Here is a 20,476-nt window from a genome sequence, read left to right on the forward strand (position 1 = left end):
TTGATTTATCAATAAGTCTAGAAAATATACTAAGACTACCTTAGTCCAAACAGTCCCTTGTAAAATATGTGGGTCTTTTCAGGCCATAAGGCACAGTGGACATTGATGGGAAAACAAGTTCTTCTCAATAACAGCAGCTGATGCTACTCACTGGCCACTGATTTAAAAAAAAAAAAAATCATCTATGTCTCCATTTTGTTTTTGAGACAGTGGAGGAAACAGTGCTGTGCAGCACCTGAGCAGTTTCAGCATGGGGCCTTAGTTCTAGGCTAAGTAGAGGTTGGAAACCAGAGGATTTACTGTGCTCCTGTTCTCTCCTGTTCCTTCCCTTCTGAGATGTGGTGGAACTACGTCAGTAAGTGAACTATAACATACAGGTCCATGCTAGGTAAGTCTTAACAAATAATTTTAGTCCAAAATGAAGGTCAAGGGTGTGATTAAAAAACAAAACAAAACAACAAAAAAAGTACTTTAACAGTACAAATCCTATAGCAAACAGACAAACAAGCAAATAAAATAAAAATCAAGTGCAGAGCAACAACTTATGGATCAAAAAGGGCTCAATATGAAGCGGACACTGAAGATTCAGTTTTACTGAGAAGTTAGTTCTGGGTGCACCAGGAAGTTAGCCATGCATTTTTTCAGTTTAGATGAGGTTGCACAGAATAATTATACATTAAAAAACTATTAATTAAGAAATGAAGACAACCAACATGAAGAGTTACTGTACTGTTGAAATTTGGCACTGGAATTTCTTTTTTAAATGAACATTTTCCAGAGTGCACACTACGATAGAAAATATTGTACAGCATGTATTATTTGTTTAAACTGTCCTAATAATGTTTTCATGTTGAAGAAATGGCTAAGACCTTTGCCTGGCCTCTATTAAAAAAAAAAAAAAAAAAAATCCCTTTCTTTCTCTGCTGGTGGAGTTAACACCATAATCAAAATGTTATATTTTATCACGTTTTAAGAGAAACGCTGATTCAACACAAATGAGGCAAAGCACTTGCAGCGGAGGCTGAGGTGCCGATGGAAATGAGCAGCCCAGTTGTTGTGAGGAAGGTCAGTGTTATGCAGTGCCATGCAAGAACCAGGTCCCACACCCCGATGGCTACAGGACACTCGGAGGTGACCACTACACCTCCTAACGAGGTGTTAAGGGCAAGCAGGTCCAGCTGACTCGCCAGTTTACCCTCCTGTACTGAGTAGAGCCTAGGATCCAAGTTGCATTTACAGTAACATGTCATGTGAAGTACTGCTGTCTGCAAATCTGGATAGCTTCCTAATTCGAAAGGGGTAAATTGGCTTGCTCCACCTGTGTCTAAAGTTATTTACACTGAAAGCTAGCAGCCTTCAAGAGCAGGATGGAGGAAAGCGTGTGTCCTGCATGGTAAAGCACAGGCACTCACAGCATTTCAAACCTTTCTCCGCTGGCTTTTTCCCCCCCTCCCCAGACGCGAGGGTCCCTGCTCGCCGCACCGTCCCGACAGCGGCTCTGGGACACGGTGACATTTCTGTCCAAGTGGCCGCTGGATGTCACTGTTTCTTATCCGAGAGGCACCCACGCTGACAGCATTTCTGTGACTGGAAATAAGGGAATTGAGGGCCTTAGGGACAAAGGAAGGAGCGAGCTTCACAGCTTGCCCCAGGACAGCCGCTTGAAGCATCCCTTATTGAAGGCCCAGGTGGTGCAGGAGCCACAGGGGACCAACAGTGGCCAGGCAGGCCCCGGCTGTAACCAAAACTGACCGAGCCACCCTGAACTTTGGTTGGCATGTACTATCAATTAGGACTGTGAACATGGGTAGGTTGAAGTGGGAAGCCCTCTGAAATAAATCCTTGGGGCTCTGTTGTAGATAGACCTGGCACTATGCTAACAAGTGGTTTTTGGAGGAAGAAGCAGAGTGCCTGATCTATTTGTGTTACCCATGCTCATCACAATTTCTCTAAGTCCAACAAGAAAAGAATTGCATAAATAGCATAACTCCTTAAGTGGAAATCATCTGCAGTTTGAAACTCAATCATATATGGGGATGGTAATATTATTTCTTATAAATGGAAATGTCAGGCAACTTTAGTCATGTTTTAATTGTTCAGAATGTTGCTAAACATTGTAATCATTAAGATTGAAGTTTTCTGGTATGATTCCTGGTTGGAGGTAAAGGTAACCAGGGAAACAAATGAAAAACAAACAAACAAACAAACAAAAAAAAAACTTATTCTTACTAAACACAAACAAATGAAAAAATAAACAATCAAAAAAAAAAATCTGAATTTTGCATGTATACCTTAAAATCAATGAGTAGCAATGTGGATTTTTTTTATTACTATTATTTTTCATACAGATATTTTATCGTACAGATATTTTGTACCCATGTAGAACTGATGACGACTTACTTATACCTACAGCACTGGGATATTGGATGCCTTTTTGGAACCAGCCACCAAAAGCAGAAACAGGAGGATTCTCACTGCAATTCTTTATTAAATTATTTCCCATAACAGAATTCTGCACAGCAGACACTGGAAAGTGTGATGTAAAAAAGAATCACATAATACTACACCACTTTAGACACAAAACCTTCCATGACAAAAACCTGCTCTGGCTTTACAGGCGCAGAACGTCTGGAGAGAGGAAGGTTGTCTGTGTGAAGAGCTTTTTCCATTAAGGGGCTTTTGCACATCTATCAAGATGAGGAGCATCAGAAAGTCAACTGTATTGTACTGACCACACACCAGGCAACTGGCTGCTATCTTAGACTGTGGCACACTGTCTTTGGGAGTTGTTAATCAGAAAACAACGTTCCTGAAGAACTCCAAGGTGATGTGATAATTATTGTGTCCTTCTCATTTTCTGAATTTTTGGTTTGGTTTGTTTGTGTGCCATAGGGCTGAGCACACAGGACAGATAGAAATCAATGGGAACTCTCTGAACATGCAGAGGACTGTATAACAACAAATCTCCTGAAAAATCAGGTCCCTAATTAGAACCTAAGTCCCCCTGACAGAGCCCCTTCTGTTCCCTTAGACAAGTAGGAGAAAATATGTTCATGCTATGTTCACCCTTCACTACCAAGAACACTTCTTTTTGCGATATTCATACAGGAAAATTGGGTACAATCTCTCCTCTAAGTCCTCTCAACAGGCAAATCCTATTCTCCCACCTCCCCAGGGAGCAGTTAATGACTTTTCCATCTGTGAGTATTCCTGGGCAAACCACCCTCAGCCAGGAGACTGTTTGAAGCTGCTCATTGAGCCATAGGGCTCCAAAGCCCAGAGCAAAGCTAGGTTAAGGCATTACCCCAGTGCAGTTTGAAGAGTGTCAGGCAGAGAAAGGATCATAAAATGTGGGAAATCTTTCAAAGTTCGGAGTACTTTTTATATGCTGTATAATAGAAGGGGACACTGATGACATAACCAGCTGTTTCTCTTGCTCCCTGTTTTATTAGGCATGTTCTGAGGTGACCTATTTTAAGCCTCCTGGGCTTGGAGAGCAAAAGAAAAAGGCAGAGAGAGGGGAAAACCTGTTTAATGATTCCAAAAGAGGTTTCATACATCAGCTAAGCCCCCGGCTGTTTGGCAAAATCATGCATAGAAAGTACAGGTTATGTATCTCCCAAGGGACTATGGGAAAATGTGGGCCGTTAGAAACTGTAAGCACCTACTGCATTAGGCAGGAGCTGAGCAGATCTATCGATCTAGCTTCAAATGGCCATACCATTATGCCATTTTGGTGATCTGGTGCTAAGCCACCATATCCTTGTTTCACATCTGCCAACAGAAACATCACACAGGGGAAAGCACTGGAAATTGTGAAAAATAACATTAAAGATATTAATCCCCTACTGTGGCAATGTCACAAGTTCAGCCAGTCAATTAATCTGGAACTTAGGATGGATCTTCTGCTACCTTTTTTCTACACCTTCCTATTTAATGTAGTGCAAAAGCTGATACAGAGGAAATCCAATGACTGCCGCCTTCACACAAGTGTCTCAAAGTGTCTCAGCAATCACAAGACTCCCAGGTTTGTTTCTCTCAGGGCTCTGAACAGCATAGGACCACCTACACCACAACTGCTATTGCATTAAAAATAAAAAAAATAATAATAACAATAACAATAATAATAATAATAATAATAATAATATAAAGTAAGACTATCCATGATTTAAAAATATATATATATCTTGGCAATCTCTGCCTGGTCTGTTCTTCTGAAACCTCTGAAGCCAGGTCTAAGCCCTACCCACTCCATCTCAAAAAATAAAATATAAACAGTACTAAATGAACATTCAGAAATATTAAGCAACCTCTGTTACATTGCTGTGAACCAGCTCATGTTCCCACTGTGGTAAGTAGAGAAGCCATAGCTCAATGGAAATGGGAGCAGAGTGAGCATGTCCAAGCCAGGAGTAACTATGTGTATATGAATAATAAATAAACCTTGCTGAAAGTGACCACCTGACAGGAATGTAAAGATTGAAAGGAGTATTTTCAGTACTCAAATAAAAGAAAACTTTGAGAAATAAACCTATCATTAAATAAAGAAAAAATCATGGAGCGAAAGGAACATCAGTGTTCATGTTTTCTGAACAGAGTATCAAAAATGCAAACACACGGAGAAACAGATACTGTGAAGACTGAAGTCTCACATTGGCTAAGCCCAAACTGGTCAACTGTCTTCTCCATTGAAGCAACCAAGTAACCCAGACTGCATGCTTAAATGACTAGAAGCAAAACTTGACACAACAAATGAAACCATCCTGAGCCAGCAATACATAGTGTGATGGGTGGTGATGGCTCTCTGCTCCAAGTAAAGGAGCGTCTAAAATCACATGAGTAATAGCTGCTTCAAATTTTACCTTAATAGGATGTATCAGCCTTACATTTCTTCTGTCTTTCTACAGAAAATAAAATAAAAATATTTATTTCTGCCCACTTCTCATATATGCTGGTTGTTCATAAACCCTGTAGGCTGCAATGATTCATCAGAATTTACATAGTAGCTGCATGAAAGGTTTTTTATCCCTTCTTTAATAACACAGGGCAACTTAACAGCTCTGAATTTCTGTGTAAAAGCTATTGTTAGAGTATCAGGCCAAAACACTGTCCTAGCTGCCAGCATGACAGTCCTAGTAATCAGGGCTGTAAGAAACGGATTTATATTTGGCTTTTATTCCTGTTACAGCAGCACACTCCAGAAACATACTACTTTTACTGCCATTAGTATTGATAGCCACCTTTCCAAATCTCCTAAAGCCTACTTGTGCACACAAATGGTAGTGATTCATAGCAAATGATTAGTCAGAGCTGCAATCAATGAAAAGTTAAGGACATAAGCCCCCTTCATTCAGCGTTTCCATGTGATTTCCCCAGCCTAGTCTTGGAAATAAAAGAACTAGAACACTTACCCATTGACACCTGCTATCCCATGGCTGCCACACACACAGATAGCACAGAGAGTCAGACTGCACTTGATGAGGCCACCTCTGGTGCAGGGATGAACTCAGCCTGCCAGCTGCCACCTCTTTTCTTGGCAGCTTTGGGTGACACAGGAGCTGGGGCAGGCTTCGGGTGAAATTGCAGCTATAGTGGTGCACCACACACTGCAATAATTTCAGCTAGCTGTAGCAATGGCTAAGTACAAGAGAAGCCATGACTATCTACCATCTTCCAACAAGGACAAGCTGAATCATCCCAGACCAATGGTTCACCTGCTAGCAGAGGACACTGCATGGTACAAGGAGGTACTAAATTGTGATTAAGCAAGCTGCGGGGCTTCAACAGGTGAGGTGCTGAGAAGTTCACAGGCCATTTACTGTTGTTGTAAATGAGGGCACAACAAATGCCACAGTTGGCTTTCAGAGGGGCAGTGCTGTTAAAATATATAAATAAAAATCTTCCAAACCGAAGGCCCAAGGCACAATTAGCAATCTGTAACAAAAGAGTTAAGTACTTGTTAAAGAGGAAATTTGAATAAACCCTAATTTAAAGGTACACCCTGAGAGCAATACACTAACTTGCAGTTGCAATTGGAGTCCCACGGCTTCAGGTACCTGTCTGTGGGTACAGGTGATCCTTGCAGCTGGCTTCCCACCATGTTGTTGATTAAGATGCATTCACTTCTTCCAGAGCCACTAATGTGAACCACCACTCGTGGCATCACAGGGCCTCATTAAGCAGATTGCTGATTATCTTTTTTTGGCATAGATTTACTTGGATTTTGATGCACAGAAGGAGTACAATTGTGCTGAGTGAGTGCTTCACAGGCCACTGACAGTGCCCTAACTGTTGTCATCTGCACCAGTATCTGGTCCATGTACGGTCCTGTGAGTTTTCTGAGCTTTGTACCTTTTTCTGTACAGACTGTAGATTATGAACACCAGCTGAAAGGGTCATGTCAGTCACAGATCCCGCCGTTCTTCCCTGCAATTTTCTGGTCAAATATTCTGCAGTGCCCCCAACCCAGACCTTCTCTCTCTCCTGTAAAAGCACTGACACATCCATGTACTTCTGCAGGCACCTTAACTGCTTTTGTAGAAGAAAAAAAAAATATAAAAAATCAAACAAACAAGATTTGAATAATGTCATAAAATTGATCATACATCTTGAAAACTTTCACTTTTTTTTTTCAAAAAAGCACTGGAAAATGGGCAAATAACTAAAAGACAGGAAGAGCAATGCCCTATATAGTCTTACAAGAAAAAAGAAATCTCAAATAAGCTTTACATGATTGTAACATTTGAGGTCCATATTTTTCAATAATACAATAAATGATCTTGATGAAGTTCACATCTGTTAGTGAACTATACATGAAGTAGTATTAGTCTTCTCAGATCTATTATCTGCTTGAACTATCTGTCAAATATTTAGAAAATGCTTTCTTTGTTTTTGATTATTCACCAGCAGTTCTTTCTCTCTGACCAGATAATAAGAGACCAGGACATTTTAGGTACTCTGACAAACTGGAGTATATCTAAATCCTTTTTTGGGGGAAAATTTTTTCTTGTACACATGAATTTGAAGCATGTCTTGTAAAGAGTTTGCAATTAGCACTTGAACCACTGCTTCAATTAAGGCTTCAAGGAAAATTCACTTCTTAGTACACTTGAAACACACAGGTATTTAGGTGGCAGGAAAAAGCCAGTCTTCTCCCCACTCAAGTCTAGACAATAAGAAGATAATATTTCTACTTCTATTTAATCAGTCTGTGACTCAGGATCAAACATTCAAAGATGTTTAGCACCTAAATATGTTTAGCACAAAGATGTTTAGTACCTTCATGGGTGCTTTAATATCAGAATAATTAAAGAGCTGAGCTTTGCTCCTTCAGCCAGTATTTTTGTAATTTAGTTATCAAAGTTATTCAAAAGGGTCACACACTCACCAAAGTTACTTAAATTGTAAGCAGATATTTATTGACATTCGTCAGCTATCTGTCTAGCTCACTATGGGATCTGCACAACAAGCCTGTTTCAATACAAGCAGGTCACTGGTTCCTGCACAACTCTCAGGTCTCTCAAAATTCTAACTGGTAAAATGAATGCTATAATTTCTTTCATTATACTTTGAAGGTACAGGGAACTCTAGTAACAATCCTCAGTTTCTTTATATCCTATAATATAAAGCAGGATTAATGTTGCAAAGCCCTAAAATCTTAACAAAATAAAGGTCATCTATGCATTCTCTTTCTGCACAAAGTTATACATTTATTTACATATTCAAATACTATTGTATTCTTCCTCCCCAGGATTGGTTTAAATTGATGAGCATCTATGTTGTTTTCTCATCAGTCCATGCCTTATGCTCCTACTTTTTAAGATCAACTTTTAATTTCATTTTGGGGGTTTCTGTAATAGTTGTTGCTAAATTAACAAATATTTTTACATATTTATGAATTAATTTATTTCTGCAATGACTCTGACATGACTAAGCGTTGATAATCTCAGTTTACAAAACGGTTTGTAATGGTGGAAACTCAATTTGAAAAATTTGCCATCCAAACTTCTAACATGTTTTATACTGAACGTTATCCATTTGAGATAATCTTGATAGATTTTTTACAGCTGTGAGCATACGCTGCCTTTGAAAATAGCCTCAGGTCAGGTATCTGGAAAATGAGAGACGTTTGGTGGCAGTCAGAATTTTAATTGAAATGACTTAACCAAAATCCATTAGAACTTTGTGGCAAAAATGGTGACAAAGCCCAGTCCTTCAGTGAACATTTCTCCTTCATATTTTCTTTTCTATTCCTTCATTGTAATGACCATTGACTTGAAGCATTCCACTGGGAAGTATTTTGTGACAGAAAATATCATAATTTAGGATGCAGAAAAGCTACGGAAGCCAAAACAATCCTTCTTCAACAGCCCACCTAAAACCAGAAAATTTTCCTCCCTGTCTGAGCATACTGACATCTGCCTGCTCAGTTGCCAAGGCTGAGCTCCCCCTCTGCTTCCTCCACCTCTTTGTGAAGCAGGCAAAGGAAGAGAGGATTCATAGTCCCCTACCTAATGGCACCAGGGCTGAAAGGGCTTTGTCATCATCAGTGTGTGCCTGCAGGAAGAATCAAAATTAAACTCAGGCAACCAGGAAGCCAAAATACTATTTCTGTTCCTTGGTAACTAAATTATTTATTTAAAAAAAAAAAAAAAAGAAAAAAAGATAACAGATAACTGATAAGTCTCATTCCCATTTGAGAAGAAATTTATAAAAAAAAATAATAATAATAAAAAAACACCAAAGTACAAATATATTTTTCCATGTATAAGGGGTTGTTAGATACTAATTGTCTTTATACAGACTTTGGAAAGAAAAAAATCTGACTCCTACAGAAAAAAAAAATATTTATTCCTTTGTACCACACATCTTTTTATTGATTATTTATCCCAAAAAAAATCCATCCTGTGCACTGAGTAAAAATTCTGTGGATAGGATGGTATGTAGTCATATAATTACAGACTGCTGAACACACAAGCCTCAGGGGTCTAATTGAGGTTGAATGGGCACCTGCAAAGGCAACCTTTCTCAACTTCTGAATGTGCAACTTCCAAAGATTAATATTAGCAGCTTGGGACCTTAAATTGTTTGCAGTTTTGCTAAAAGAAAAGAACAACCCACCCATTCTGCCCCACCAGGTACTCCTTGTGTATTTGTACTAGACCATAGTGGAGCTGGAGCTTCTAATGTGGCAGCTCTGTGCTTGAAATGAAGGAGTGAGGGGTGGCAGCTGGTGTCACCCACAGGGCTGGCAGCCAGGAGCAGAGGGACTAGGTCATTCCCATTCCCCAGCCAGCCACAGAGGGGGTGCCCACTCCCCACCAACAGTGTCCCAGTGCCTGCCCCAGGGCAGCTCCCAGCCTACCACTTCCCGCCCCTGCACACCATACATCCTTGTCCCTGTGTCTTCCCTCTCAGATGCCAGAGATGGCCTGACAGCTGAAAGATGGTTTCCTCAGCAAAAATCCTGTTTCTGAGCTTCTAGCAGTTTACATGAATTGCTAAAAAGTGAAGGCTCTGCATGATGCCAAAAATATGAAAGGGAATATGCCTAAGAGGTCTCTTGTCTACCTCTAACTTCACAAGAGTTATATTTCATTTCTCTTCAGTGGTACTAATCCTGACTTACTAGGTTAAAAAAGACAAGAATTAGACCAGCATTTAATTTATACAATACACAGACTCCATAAGGTGATTGATAACTCAAAATTTAGTTTTTGAACTATTGAAATGAATTTTTAAGACTCAGTAGCTCCTGAATGCCCCTTTACCCTTGCACTGCTGTGAAAGACCCACGTAAAAGCTAACACACTACCCTGAGGAAAAAATCAAAGGGAAATTAATCTACATGCTACACCCAACACAGAAATGTTAACAAAGCAGCACAGCTGCTTGAGCAGCTGAAAGAGTCTTGTCTTTTATCTGCAGAAATATGGAAAAGTGTGTCAGAAGGAAAATCTGACTTTCAAGTTGATTGTGACCTCTTTAATTTATAACCTGGTTTAAAATAATAGCCTGTACTGAAAGCATCTGATCTTATCCATCAGCAGAACAGGGGGCTGCACGTTCCTCCAGGTTACTGCTCTGCAAAATTATGAACTTCAGGAAAAAGCACCACAGTGGGTATGGAGAGAGTTTAACTCTAACCTTCAAGCAATCCACAACCTCACAGACTCCAAAATCCAAATGGCCACAGTGGGCAACTATCTGTTGAACTGAGAAAAATTTGACTCACTGCCAACACAAGCTCTCAGCAGTGACTAACAGTGACTAATAGAGGACAGGAATATATGTTGTGGATGTAGCTAATACACTTTACTCTAGATAACACGTTTGGTTTTTATTTCATAGAATCATAAAATCATAGAATCATTTAGGTTGGAAAAGACCTTCAAAATCATGAAGTCCAACCAACCACCTGACCTACCAGGCCATAGAATCACAGAATGGTTTGGGCTGAAAGGGACCTTAAAGATCATCCAGTTCCAACCCCTTGCCATGGGCAGGGACACCTCCCACGAGACCAGGCTGCCCAAAGCCCCATCCAACCTGGCCTGAAACACTTCCAGGGATGGGGCATCCAGTTTCTCTGGGCAACCTGTTCCAGTGCCTCTCCACCCTCTGAGTGGAGAGGCATTTCTTGTGAATATCTCATATAAACCTACACTCTTTTAGTTTAAATCTATTACCCCTTGTCCTATCACTACACTCCATCAGTCAACAATATCCCTTAGTGCCATGTCCATATGTCTCTTAAATACCTCCAGGAATGAGGAATCGACCACTACTCTTGGCAGCCCATTCCAATGCTTGACCACACTCTCCACGAAAAAAATCCTCCTAATGTCCAAGCTAAACCTCTGCCATTGCAACCTGAGATTTTCCTCACATCCTGTCACTTGTCATGTGAGAAAAGAGACCAAGTCTTCTTGCTGGGACCTCCTTTCAGGTAGTTGTGTAGAGCAATGAGGTGTCCCTTCAGGCCCCTCTTCTCCAGACTAAAAAATAAACATTTCGCTCAGTCACTCATAAGTTCCATCTTCTAGTTCCATCATGAGTTTTGTTTTCAGTTCTTTTCTGCACATACTAACACAACTCAATATCCTTTTTGCAGTGAGGGGCCCAAAACTGAGCACATTTGTTGTGCAGTCTCATCAGTGCCTGGTACGAGAGAATAACTATTTCCCTAGTCCTGCTGGCCACCCTATCCCTGATGCAGGTCAGGATGCTGTTGGTTTTCTTGTCCACTTGGGCACCCAGCTGGCTCACATTCAGCCAGCTCTCAGCCAGTGCCCCCAGGTCTTTTTCTGCCAGGCAGCTTTCTGGCCACTCTTCCCCAGGCTTAAACTGCTGCTCAGGGTTGTTATGACCCAAGTGCAGGACCCATCACTTAACCCTATTGACTGATCTGTGGCTGGACACGGCCCATCAATCCAGCCTATCCAGATCGCTCTGCAAAACCTTCCTCCCTTCAAGCAGGTCAACATTCCTGCCCAACTTAGTGTCATCTGCAAACTTACTGAGGGTGCACTTGATCCCCTCGTCCAGATCATTGATAAAAATGTTAAAAGGAACTGGGCCCTTTACCGAGCCCTGGGGAATGCCACTGCTGTCCAGCTGCCAGCTGAGTTGAACTCCATTCGCTACGACCGTTTGAGCCCACCACTTCTTCACCCAGCAAACTGTACACCTGCCCAAGCCATGAAGAGGCTGTTTCTCCAGGAGAGCACTGTAGGAAATGATGTCATTCACTTTACTAAAATCCAGGTAAGCAACATCCAGAGCCTTTCCCTCATCTACTAAGCAGGGGAGAGGGTTGTCATAAAAGTGGGTTGGTGAGCACTTCTGCCAGCTCCTTCAGTACCTTTGGATAAATCCCATCTGGCCTCATAGGCTTACGAATGTTCAAGTAATGAAGTTGGTCACTTACAGTTTTCCATTGGATTATAGGAGTTTCAACCTGCTCCATGTCAGTGCTGTACATCTCAGGGGGACAGGTACCCTGAGAACAATTGTCCTTACTAATAAAGACAGAGGCATTACCAATAAAAACTGAAGTGCCCCTGCCTGTCCTCTGTTTCTCCAATCAGTCAAAAAGCCAGCCTCCCTCACATGCTGCCTTTTATCCCTGGGAAGGACTCCACCAGAAATCTTGCAAAGCCCTGTGCAAGGCTAAATGCCCACAGAAAACTCAGCCAGCTGGGTTACTGGTGAGGTGGTATGGTGCTGTCAGGTTGCTTCCTTGTACTTGTCTCCTTGTTTCCTACCCACCCTTGTAATATAAGCTCCCAGCCATCTCAGGCTCCCAGATGCTGTGCTAGTGCAAGCACAGAGCGACCACAGCAGCTGCATCCAGCAAGGTAGCAAAAAGCAGCTGGGGACACAGCTGCACTGCTCCCAGAGAGGGCTCTACCAGCGGTGTAAGCCCCTGCAGTGTTTATTATCCATAGCTGTGTGAATGACATTGTATCTTGTTTTTGTCTTCATGTGGTATTTAAATAGGCAAGGATTTCTATTCTCCCTGTTTGTCAGCCCTCAGAGGAGCTTAGTACAGACTGTCCTGTTTGAGTGATACAGGAGAAACTTGGGAATTTAAAAGGGAAACCTTAACAGCAACAGGGAAAACAAAACAAAATAAAACAAAACAAAACAAACAAGCAAAAAAAATCAAAGTTAGGATAGATCCATCTGTTCTTTTTCAGGCATACTTTGTCACTCATTCAGTTTACTGAGTATATCTGTTTCATAGAAGAGTTTTCTCTATCATAGGGCAAGACTGTTAAGGAGGTCTTAATGACTTTTCTTTGTTCTTAAAAAAAAAATACAAAATTAGCTTTATTTTCAAGGACAAACTTCCTTTTATCTGCAACTGCAAATAATTATAAACTTATTGGACATCACAATTCAGCAGAAACGAAGAAAAATGGACAGTCACTCTTCTACCTTCTATTCAAAACTTCTGTGAGGTTGCCAGAAAAATGTCTTTGAAACTTCTTCCACCTACGATCACTGAAAAAGCATGACACAAATCTAGTAGCCAGACTCGTAAACTATCACTACTTTAACATCTGGCTTGGCCAAATTAATTCTAAAATAAATGAATAAATAAATAAATAAATAAAACTACTTCTTTGTGATCTACAACCAAAAGAGAAGAAAAATAGTTCCAGGTGATTAGGAAATTATTATTTTACACATATGGCTCTGCTAAACAAGTCAAAGATTATAACCACCCTAAGTCAATCATCTTTAGTTCAAAGTTCACTCGATATTGCAGATCCATGTTATGGCTTGTAGAAATTCATAGGCTGACTAACACTTAGCCAGGAATTTCAAAATTAGGCATCTAAATTCATATTCAGACATTTGAGTGAGTTCCCTGAATTTCAACACCTGTACCACCACCACCAGTATCAGTTCCTACTGGCTGTTGCAGCCTCTTCTCAGGATGAAGAACTTGTCACAAGAAAATTCTGCTTTGCCAGACTTGTTAAGTCTGGTTTCACGTACATTTCACAGAATATACGTTATATATTCAACAAACCTGGCAGAGAAGAAAAATGTCCCTATAGTTGTATCCAGGAGTTTCAAAAAAAATCATGATGATACATGTATTCATATGGAAACATTTATGTCAGAATGTCTGACAAGAAAATGTTACTTACTAAGGCTTTTTAGCGTAAAATTTGAACTTTTAGGCCATCAATGATACCAACAGAAGCCTACTTAGCTGTTTTATCAAAAAAAAAAAATGCTAATTTAACATTTAAATACAAATACAACCACTCAAATATAAGGTTACAACCTCTGATACTTTAGTGTTATTGATTTGTCACTTCAAATATGTGTAACAGTTTGAAAAGCAATAAATGTATGTCAGGTAATTCAACACAAAATTTCAGAAAAACAGCCTTTTCTCTGATACATATCCAGATACCTTCATTACTAAGTACACATATATTCCTAAAATACTCATCTATACTCAAATCACAGACTACATTCCCAATATGAGTCATATCCTCTGCATGTGAAAAAGCTACCCAAAAGTAGGCCCACCTCCAACTCAACTCCTTTTAAACAAGCAAAAATCAAAGCACTCCTTTTTGGCATCCAGATCATCCAGGGATGGGATGCCCTCAGCATCCAATGGTTTTCCCCTTCTACCAGAAACTTCTGCAACCATTCCCATCTTACCACCATGGCCTGCAAAACCTCTCCACAACACACCATTGTAATACATCCTGAGATAGCAATGGGGTCTGTTCGCCTTCCCACTCTGCACTCCCTTACTCGGCACCCGGCCTGGTGACCGCAGACGGGTCCCTATCTCCAAGGGGAAAACGGATCCTAGCCCAGGAGCTGGCAGGGCTCGTTGAGAGGGCTTTAAACTAGGAAAGAAGGGGGATGGGGCTGAAATTAGGCTTGTTGGAGCTGTACCAGGGGGAACAATGGCAAAGCCGGGGGAGAAGGCAATGGCCCGACTGAAGTGCATCTACACTAATGCACGCAGCATGGGTAACAAACAAGAGGAGCTGGAAGCCATTGTGCAGCAGGCAGGCTATGACTTGGTTGCCATCATGGAAACGTGGTGGGACCACTCTCATGACTGGAGTGCTGCTGTATCTGGCTATAGGCTCTTCAGAAGGGACAGGCAGCACAGAAGGGGTGGTGGTGTGGCTCTCTATATTAGAGAGTGTTTTGATGTTGAGGAACTTGAGGCTGGGAATGATAAGGTTGAGTCTCTATGGGTTAGGATCAGAGGGAAGGCCAACAAGGCAAGCATCCTGGTGGGGGTCTGTTATAGACCACCGAACCAGGATGAGGAGATAGATGAGGAGTTCTACAGGCAACTGGCAGAAGCCACGAAATCGTCAGCGCTTGTTCTCGTGGGGGACTTCAACTTCCCAGACATATCCTGGAAGCACAACACAGCCCAGAGAAAGCAGTCTAGGAGGTTTCTGGAGAGCGTGGAAGATAGCTTCCTGATGCAGCTGGTTAGAGAGCCTACCAGGGTGTCCTGGTTTCAGGCAGGACAGAGTTAATTTTCCTCCTAGTAGCTGGCAGGGTGCTATGTTTTGGATTAGGATGAGAAGAGCGCTGATAACATGCTGATGTTTTAATTGTTGTAGAGCAGTGCTTACACCAAGCCAAGGACTTTTCAGCCTCTCTCTGTCCTGCTAGCGAGCAGGCTAGGGATGCAGCAGGAGCTGGGAGGGGACAGACCCAGGACAGCTGACCCAAACTGGCCAAAGGGGTATTCCATACCATCTGACGTCATGCTGAACAATAGATAGGGGTGGCTAGCCGGGGTGGAGGGGGGGCCGGCTGCTCCAGGATAGGCTGGGCATCGGTCAACGGGTGGTGAGCAATTGCATTGTGCATCACTTATTTCGTACACATTATTACTATTAATACTATTATTATTATTATTATTGTTATTGTTATTCTTTTCCCTGTCTTAATAAACTGTCTTTATCTCAACTCACAGACTTCACTTTCCCGTTTCTCTCCCCCATCCCGGAGAGGTAGGGGGGAGGGTGAGCGAACGGCTGTGTGGTGTTTGGCTGCCAGCCGGGCTAAACCACAACAGTCCATTTGGCACCCAACATGGGACTCGAAGGGTTGAGATATCGACAGATTTGACCAGAGTGTGTTAAACTAAAATTGGTATAAGTATTCGACCTGCTTAATAGTTGCTAGTCACAATGTTGATTGCCTTAATCTCAAGTCTGCTGTGCCTGTTTCCCAAATTGAGTTTTATAGCAAGTTACTTTCTGTATGTGCTCCCTGTCGTGCTGTTTATCCTTTCCGGGCCCTGGTTTAAGATTGTTATGGTACTGTGTGGTGTAACGATGGCTTATGAAATGATGAGATTTCTGGTCATGACTCTAACCTGGTATTTGTACTCAGCACTGTCATCGACTCCATACTTCGGAAACTATATCTCAGAAACTATTAGCAATTACACCTATTGCCTTTTTCATCAGGGAGTCAATCTGTGGAGGGGACAGGTGAAGATATTTTTTCCTACCTGTTCACTCTCCCTTCCTCCTTCACCACCCTCTTATCCCCCGAGCTAGTTACAGTAGCTCTCCAAGATGTTGAATATCCTTGGGATACTCAGACCAGCATGTTCTTGTTGTTATGTCTCCTGAATGCGCTTCAGGTTTTGTTTAAGGTTAAACAACTACTTAGGAATCTCATCCGGAGATCTGTCTTGAGGCGGGATATTTGCGAGTGGCAGGGAGTGTGGGAGGATATGGGCAGGTTTCTAGATCAGTGGGCACCTCCAGTGTTTCGGACATTCACCCCTGAACAACTGCAAAATCCTAAAAAACTGGTAGAATGCTTGAAAAAAAGGTGTCATGACTCTGGCAGTTCCAAAGTGACACAAATCACTGTGGCATGCTAGGGTCTGGCTTGTGCCTATCGAGCTGCAATTGATGCTACTATCAACCTAGTGACAGACCCTGCGGCCGTTCCAGTCCCGGCTCCTGCAGCCATTCCAGCTCCAGCTCCCGCAGCCGTTCCAGCTCCAGCTCCCGCAGCCGTTCCAGCTCCAGCTCCCGCAGCCGTTCCAGTTCCAGCTCCCGCAGCTGTTCCAGCTCCAGCTCCTGCAGCCGTTCCAGCCCCTGCAGCTGCTCCAGCTCCTGCAGCCGCTCCCACTCCTGTGGCTGGGTCAGGGAAACAAACTGTAGCAGTGCAAGTTGCCCCTGCAGAGGGTATTCCAACCCCTGTGGCAGACCCTGTGGCTGGGTTGGAGAAGCGAACTGTAGCAGTGCAAGTTGCCCCTGCAGAGGGTATTCCAACCCCTGTGGCAGACCCTGTGGCTGGGTCGTAGAAGCGAGCTGTAGCAGTGCAAGTTGCCCCTGTAGAAAAGGTGAAAAAATGGTATAGAAACTTAGGTCGTTTAGAACACAGAAAGTCTTCTGCTAAGTCTGGGTGTGGAGAAGACGAGGCTGGGCCATCAAGTGTGCAGGAGGATGAAGATGAGGATGAGGATGTCAGAAAATCAACAGTAACTACCCGAACCCTATACAAGCGTGAGCTACGAGGTGTGCGAAAAGATTTTGGTCGCTGTATAGGTGAACAGCTTGTCACCTGGCTGCTCCGGTGCTGGGACACTGGAGCCAATGGTGTGGAATTAGAGGGCAGGGAAGCCAGGCGGTTGGGATCCCTTGCTAGAGATGCAAGCATTGACAAAACAATTGGAGATGGAGCACGATCTCACAGCCTCTGGAGGCGTCTCCTGTTAGCTGTGAAGGAAAGGTATCCCTACAAGGAAGAACTTGTATGTCTACCAGTCAAGTGGACCACCATGGAGAAGGGAATTCAGTACCTGAGGGAATTAGCCGTACGGGAAGTAATTTATAAGGACCTAGATGACACACAAACATCCACAGATCCAGATGAAATCCAGTGTACTCGACCCATGTGGCGGAAGTTTGTACGGAATGCACCATCATCATGGGCCAGCACATTGACGATAATAACCTGGAAAGACGGTGAAGACCCCACAGTGGGTGACATGGCTAAACAACTCCGGAAGTACGAAGGAAATCTCTCCTCTTCCCTACAGGCCTGCGTCTCGGCTGTGGAGAAACTCTCTGAAGAGTTCCACCAACTTAAAGAGAATTTATCTTCCCCCCCACCTGAACAAACCAGTGGCCACCAACTAAAAGAGAATACTTTGGAGAAACTTTTTGAAGAGGTCCACCAACTTAAAGAGAATTTATTTTCCCCCCCACCTGAACGAACCAGTGGCCACCAACTAAAAGAGAATACTTTGGAGAAACTTGTTGAAGAGGTTCACCAACTTAAAGAGAGTGTATTTTCTTCCCCACCTGTACAAACCAGTGTCTCGGCTATTAGGGGTAAACGTGCATCCGTGCAAAGAAGACAATATGGTGGGTACACACCCCGCGCCACCTTGTGGTTTTACCTACGTGACCATGGAGAGGACATGAGAAAATGGGATGGAAAATCTACTGAGACCTTAGAGGCACGGGTACGTGAGTTGCAAAAGAAAACAATCGGGAGAAAGGGGTTCTCTGAAAAGTTTGCTGCTCCAACTTCCAGCAGGCAGTCTTTTAAACACAGAAACGAAGATTCTGACCAGGACTAGAGGGGCCCTGCCTCCAGCCAGGGGGAGGAAAGGGACAACCGAGTTTATTGGACTGTGTGGATTCGATGGCCTGGCACGTCTGACGCACATAAGTATAAGGCTCTGGTAGACACCGGTGCACAATGTACTCTAATGCCATCAAGCTGTAAAGGGCCAGAGCCCATCTGTATTTATGGTGTGACAGGGGGATCCCAGCAGTTAACTGTGTTGGAGGCTGAAGTGAGTCTAACCAGAAATGAGTGGCAAAAGTACCGTATTGTGACTGGCCCGGATGCTCCATGCATCCTTGGCATAGACTATCTTAGAAGAGGATATTTCAAGGACCCAAAAGGGTTCCGCTGGGCTTTTGGCATAGCTGCCTTAGAGACAGAGGACATTAAACAGTTGTCTACCTTGCCCGGTCTCTCAGAGGACCCTTCTGTTGTGGGGTTGCTGAGGGTTGAAGAACAGCAAGTGCCAATCACTACCACAACTGTGCACCGGCGGCAATATCGCACCAACCGAGACTCCCTGATTCCCATCCACGAGCTAATTCATCAACTGGAGAGCCAAGGAGTGATCAGCAAGACCCATTCACCTTTTAATAGTCCCATATGGCCAGTGCGAAAGTCTAATGGTGAGTGGAGACTAACAGTGGACTATCGTGGCCTGAACGAAGTCACGCCACCACTGAGTGCTGCAGTGCCGGACATGCTAGAACTCCAGTACGAACTGGAATCAAAGGCAGCCAAGTGGTATGCCACAATTGATATTGTTAATGCATTTTTCTCCATCCCTCTAGCAGCAGAGTGCAGGCCACAGTTTGCTTTCACTTGGAGGGGAGTCCAATATACTTGGAATCGGCTGCCCCAGGGGTGGAAACATAGCCCTACCATTTGCCATGGACTGATCCAGTCTGCGCTGGAGCAGGGGGAGGCTCCTGAACACCTGCAGTACATCGATGACATCATTGTGTGGGGTGACACTGCAGAGGAAGTTTTCGAGAAAGGGAAGAAAATAGTCCAAATCCTTCTGAAGGCCGGTTTTGCCATAAAACAAAATAAAGTTAAAGGACCTGCACGAGAGATCCAGTTTTTAGGAATAAAATGGCAAGATGGACGTCGTCAAATCCCAATGGATGTGATCAACAAAATAACAGCTATGTCTCCACCAACTAGCAAAAAGGAAACACAAACTTTCCTAGGTGTCATGGGGTTTTGGAGAATGCATATTCCAAATTACAGTCTGATTGTAAACCCGCTCTACCAAGTAACCCGTAAGAAGAATGCTTTTGAATGGGGCCCTGAGCAACGACAAGCCTTTGAACAAATTAAACAGGAAATAGTTCATGCAGTAGCCCTTGGGCCAGTCCGAACAGGACCAGATGTAAAGAATGTGCTCTATACCGCAGCCGGGGAGAATGGTCCCACCTGGAGCCTCTGGCAGAAAGAACCTGGGGAAACTCGAGGTCGACCCCTGGGGTTTTGGAGTTGGGGATACAGAGGATCTGAGGCCCGCTATACTCCAACCGAAAAGGAGATATTGGCAGCATATGAGGGAGTTCGATCTGCTTCGGAAGTGGTCGGTACTGAAGCGCAGCTCCTCCTGGCACCCCGACTGCCGGTACTGGGTTGGATGTTCAAAGGAAGGGTCCCCTCTACACATCATGCAACTGATGCTACATGGAGCAAGTGGGTTGCACTGATTACTCAGCGGGCTCGAATAGGAAACCCCAGTCACCCAGGAATCTTGGAAGTGATTATGGACTGGCCAGAAGGCAAGTACTTTGGGATATCATAAGAGGAGGAGGTGGTCCGTGCTGAAGAAGCCCCACTGTACAACAAGCTACCAGAAAATGAGAAGAAATATGCCCTGTTCACTGATGGGTCCTGTCGTATTGTGGGAAAGCATCGGAGATGGAAAGCTGCTGTATGGAGTCCTACACGACGAGTTGCAGAAGCTGCTGAGGGAGAAGGTGAATCGAGTCAGTTTGCAGAAGTGAAAGCCATTCAGCTGGCCTTAGATATTGCTGAACAAGAAAAGTGGCCAGGTCTCTATCTCTATACTGATTCATGGATGGTAGCAAATGCCCTGTGGGGGTGGTTACAGCAATGGAAGCAGAACAACTGGGAACGCCGGGGCAAACCCATCTGGGCTGCTGCATTGTGGCAAGATATTGCTGCCTGGGTAGAGAACCTGGTTGTAAAGGTACGCCATGTAGATGCTCATGTGCCCAAGAATCAGGCTACTGAAGAACATCAAAACAACCAGCAGGTGGATCAGGCTGCTAAGATTGAAGTGGCTCAGGTGGACCTGGACTGGCAACATAAAGGTGAATTATTTATAGGCCGATGGGCCCATGACACCTCAGGC

Source organism: Cygnus olor, chromosome Z (assembly GCF_009769625.2).
Source record: "Cygnus olor isolate bCygOlo1 chromosome Z, bCygOlo1.pri.v2, whole genome shotgun sequence".
Classification (NCBI taxonomy): Eukaryota; Metazoa; Chordata; class Aves; order Anseriformes; family Anatidae; genus Cygnus; species Cygnus olor.